Below are 5681 nucleotides of genomic sequence, written 5' to 3'. Positions count from 1 at the left end.
CCCTGGTATGACTAATCTCTTATAGACTTGTTAACTGCTTCTTATTGTCTGTAACCTGGCAACCAATCTATGAAGTGTCATGAAACATACATGTGTAATGTCTCCTTGTACTATAAATAAAGACGTCCAGTTTGTCTGGGTGGCACAAGTTGCTTGGGCTACCTAGGCTCAGGCTGCCTGTGTCCATTTCTACTCTATCCCTTTGTCTCATTCTTTCCAATTCCCCGGTCCTGGCAAGATGGAGGGCTTTCTCTTTCTTGTCCTCTTTCTCTTCCTCACTAGCTGCCCCCTGATCATGATTCAGCCAGACCCAGACCCAAGCCCTGGGGTGGACGCCGACACAGAGAAAATGAAGATATTTTAGAATTTTATCAACTGGACGAGGGAGAAATAATCATCTGTTGAAATACTCGTTTTGTAAGCTAAATAATGTGATTGAATGTGCACAAGAAAATGAAATAAAAAATGTGAAAAAAATTCTTAAAACAATACCCTCTATAAACTCACTGGCAAAATTTAGAAAAATAAAAAATTCTCTCTCTCGGGGACCAGCAGGTAATGTGATGGCTAAGGCGCTGGACATTCCCAGATGGCCGATCATGAACTGGTGGCTTGCTTTTGCACTTTCTCTTTCTCTCTCTCTCTCTTTCTGTCTCTCGCTGGTCAAATTAAAATGCATGAATGAGTAAATTAATAATTCTTTAAAAATTTCTCTCTCAATACCATAAATTACTATAATGATGGTGATTATAAATTTTCTTATGAATTGCTTACATTCTGCATTTTACTGTATGTTATGAATAAACATAAAAATACGAAGGATAGCATGTTAAAAGACTGCATGAAGCACCAAGATTTTTGATATGGGTGCTCTTGGAGTGGGCCTGATGAACTAAGTCCAAGCTGTCTCACAAACTTCAGTCTCAATTTTTGTTCATTTAAAGTGAACAGATCTGCCATATTATCTTTTAAAATAAAATGAAAAGAGAAAAATCCCTGTAACTACTAGAAATTGGATTTTTTTTTTATTTTGCCATAGGGTGTGTGCGCTTTCCAGAAAGAAATAGTAAAAGAAAAAGCGAGATCTCACCCCTCTCAATGGGGATGATCTTGCAATTCCTTCGCTCATCTCCTTTGGAATTTTGGGGAAACATATACACATGCATGCTGTGAGTTGCAAGCAACCAGGTCTGGGACTAGAACCACTGTCAACCATGTGGGAGTCCAGAGCCTTAACCACCACACCACCCACTGGCCCTGAAATTATGCTTTTATTGTTATAGAATATTGAGATCAATTTATGAGAGAAAAAATAACATTTTGATTTATCTGTACATTTTTTATACTTGTATATAAGATGATATTCTTTAGAAAACACTAATTGCCATCTTAGTTTTAAACTATACACACTGTCCTTATGAATTGACGCTGCATTAGTCCAGAGCTCAGATTTTACATAAAGCAAATACTCAGAAGATTTGCCCTGTTTCTACAAAAAGACACTATATTAAATCACAGTATCCTCAATGTTCTACTCCTGCACATGAATTAAAATTGAAGCATCTTAAAATAGAAACCAAAGAGAAGTTAAAAACAAATAAACAAACAAAACCCTTAATTGCTCAGGGACAGAAAAGATTTGCAAAAGTCTGAGAAAAAAAAAACTACGCAAGAGTGTGTCTTGGAAAATCATACTGATGGGAAATTTCCAAACCCTATGGGAGAACCAGAAGCAATTCTACCGCTTCATGATCTCTGAGAGAACTCTCTTTAAATTGTAGTTGGAAATAAAGGAAGAAATAGTTGCTTCTTTCTTTCCTTTTCCCTGAGATAATGCTAAGGACAGTACTCACAGAGTAGTGAGTAACATTCTCTACTTTGTTTTCCAGAAATGTTGTTCTCTATTTTGGATGTAGAAGTAAGAGGTAGAAAGACTCTTCACATGTGGCCAGGTACTGAGTGGAATTTATAGAGAATAGGAGATGGCCATCAACAGAATTTTCAAGGAACTGGTATGTGGTGAGATTTTAATGCTTCCATTTCATAGATAGTCTCTCAAATTGTGATGTAGTCACTGTAAAGATGTAGTGATTAAATGTAAACTTTAAAAGTGAAAAAAATTAGGTTTTAGCTGGAGTGGTTGTTAAGTCACTGGACTCCCACATGACCAACCACAGTTTAAGTCCTCGACCTGGTGGCTTGCTTTCTCACTCTTCCTTTCTCCCTCTCTTTCTCTCTCTCTCATGAGTGTCCATGTCCTGTAACTAATTAAAAAATAATAATAATAATGATACAGCTAAATAAATATTTATTATAAAAACAGTTTATTAAAAATGTAAAAAAATAAATGATGAAGTTAACTATGGAAAAATACATTCATTGTAATAGTTAAAATGCTTTGGTAAGAATCATTTATTTAATTTTATTTATTATTATTATTTTATTATTATATTTCAATTTGACTAGAGAGAAACAGGGAGAGAAAGAGAAAGTTAGAAAGCAAACTACCAGGCCAGGTCCTGGACTCAAATAACAGTTAACAATGTGGGAATCCAGTGCCTTAACCACAATGCCACATACTGGCCCCCAAAATACATTTTAAAACAATAAAAAATGCTGGAAACCAGCAGTTAGCGTAATGGCTATGTCGCTGGACTCCCACGTAGTCAACTGCGGTTCACGTCCTGGACCCGGTGGCTTAAAACTCACGCCGGGTGCGTGTGCATGCGTGCCCAAGATCCTGAGAGGAGAATGGAGGAGAAGGGATTGTGGCGTGACCATCCCCCCTGGGAGGTGATTTCTCGCTTTCTGTCTCTCTGTTTCTCTCTGTCTGTCTGGCGAGCGCACATGCCCTATAGTGAAAAAAACCTCTCCAAAAAAAAAACAATAAAAAGTGGTAATTTAGAAGGAAATAAAAGACATTTAGGCTAATATAAAAAATAGCGTGATGTAGTATGTAAATGCATGTGTTGTGGTCAGGGTACCAAGTTTAATGTCATGCATGGCCTAATAATAATAACAGTGTGCACTTGAGCTAGTTACATAATCTTTATGGCTCAGATTCTTTATCTTAATAGATAGAGCTTTTAATATTACCAAGCTCAAAGGATGTAGAAGGAAATAAAAAATATGTGTGGAATCAGTAAAACTGCATGAGACGCATGAAGAGTGCAAAATAAATAGCTGCTGTTACTAATACAATGCAAACTATTAGAGCAGGAGGGTTATGAGCACCTACTTTTAATGAAATTAGACCTACTTTCAGCTTTTCATCTTCATGTTAAATCCAAATAACTTGCAAGTGCAACAAGTGCATATCATTGACCTAGTTATTCAACATCATTTTATTTCTTTCTTTCTTGATATATTCTCACTTATAATTTATGTTCTCTTTATCCTGATAATTTTGATTAGAAAATTAGAATTTCATGAGGCTGTATAAATCATGCTGATGTAGGAGCATGGTACATTCAAGTATCCACTGATGTATCCATTCATGTTCCACTGCATCTATTTCTTCAAGAATTATTTTATTTAACTCTATTTTTATTTATTAATTTGTTTATTTCAATGTGACCACAGAGGTGGGAGGGAGGGAGAGAGAGAGAGAGAGAGAGAGAGAGAGAGAGAAAGAAAGCTACCAGGTCCTGGACTCATACTGCAGTCAGCCATGTGGCAATCCAACACCTTTAACTACCACGCCACCTGCCAGCCCCTCCACTACATCTTAATGAATGGCACAGGGGAAGATTTTTTTGTTTTGTTTTGTTTTGTTTTGTTTTTTTTAATGGTAAGAAAAAATGACTCAAGTCATATGGTTGAATTTACAGACTAACTGTGTCTTTTTCCTTTTTCTATGTGCATTCAATGCTGTAAATACCTTTAAGGTCCTGCCTCAAATAGTTCAGGAAAGTTTAAGTGGTTGAAGCTCTGAATTGTTCTGTGATATTTGTTGTAGCTTTGTATCTCTCTCTCCCTTAAAATGACCTAAATTACGGAGAAAACAGAGAAAAGGAAATTTAGACATCTCACAGAAAGGATACCAGCGGAAACATAGAACTTTGTTTTTTTTTCAAATTTTAGAAATAACAAATGCATAATTATTGTGACATTTAGAGACAAGAACAGAGCTGCACTGAGGAGAAAAACGAACTCTGAAGAGAACTTATTCCCCAGATTGTGATGAAAAGGCATCAGCTTAGCTAGACAGAGAGGAAATAAATCTTTTTTGCTAAATAACAATCCTGGATTAGAAATAGAGTTTAAAAGAACTTAACAGGGTAGATAATGGAATTTTAACTTATTCTTTTAACTTGTATTGACAATATTTACTTAGAGAAACATATGCAAGTGTGTCTGATATGCACATATACGTATGCATCTAAAATTTGCTGCTTAAATTTCATAACAAAACACTACTTATTAATGATGACTATGTCACTGACTCTTATCTTTTTGAATGTTCTAGAACTTCAAAGTTGAAACAGAAGTTTCTACTATTTTAAGAATGATGGGTGAAAAAATTTGTTTTGCGGCTGAAAAGATGGGGGAGCAAGTGGCGACGTGAATGAGGGACACAGGGTGGTCAGCTTCCCAAGGTCACTGGCCCTAGAGTTGTCCCAGAGCTCACAGTTCATGCAAGGAGAGGCCTCTGAGCAATCTCACGTGCACCCCAGCATTTTGCTATCAAGGAAAAAATACTGGAATATTCTAAGAGAAGTGTGGGCACAATAAGCCCCTACCTATGAGAGACTATGAATTTAAAATTGATGTCAAAGTGAGTGTTTGGAGGTTCTTGTGGGCTAGGTTCTTTATGGTGGTTTATGGAAAACATATGATAGAGCTTACATTTTCTTCTTTTTTGAGAGAGAGATTTTTGCTATACGACAAGTGCATTTACTGTAGAGACAGAGAAACAGGAAGTTAAAAAAAAAAACACCTCCCAGAGTGACGGCCAGTAAAAAAAAAAACCCCGCCCAGAGTGACGGCCAGGCCATAATCCCTTCTTCTACATTCTCCTCTTGGTTTCTGGATTTACACACACGCACACCTCGTTGTATTAAGCTGTCAGCTCCAGTTTTTGAACCACAATCAACTATGTGGAAATCCATCAGCGTAACTATACGCCATTTGCTGGTCCTGAACTTACAATTTTTAATATAAGATTCTGTGTTACGTTAGCATTTAAATTCCATGCTAATGAATTATCCACAAACACCACCTCCTTTTTCTAAACTGTTTAGATGCTGGAAATATGGTGGTGTAGGTTTTATCTCTGATGTTTAATTTAAGATATTCTCTTTGTTACTATAGCATATAAATTGCAAATAAAAATGATCATTTTAGTATGTTCCCTTCTAAACTATAAAATCATATCTAACTTATTTGAATAAATGGACATACTTACTATAATTTTTTGCTTTTCTCCCTTTACATATTGTAGAAATGCTTCGTTGTTTATGATTTCCTATTATGAGAGTTTTATTCATAGCATCATATAATATCATCATTATTATTTTTTTTTTTTGCTACAGGGCGCATGCACTCGCCAGACAGACAGAGAGAGACAGAGAGATAGAAAGTGAGAAATCACCCCCCCACACATGGGGGATGGCCATGCCACAATCCCTTCTCCTCCACTCCCTTCTCGGGATCTTGGGCATGCACGCACAAGCGCCCAG

This window comes from Tupaia chinensis, unplaced genomic scaffold (assembly GCF_000334495.1).
Source record: "Tupaia chinensis unplaced genomic scaffold, TupChi_1.0 Scaffold143945_1, whole genome shotgun sequence".
NCBI classification, from domain to species: domain Eukaryota; kingdom Metazoa; phylum Chordata; class Mammalia; order Scandentia; family Tupaiidae; genus Tupaia; species Tupaia belangeri.
The sequence above is the reverse complement of the archived record's forward strand: the minus strand, read 5'-3'. Positions refer to the sequence as shown.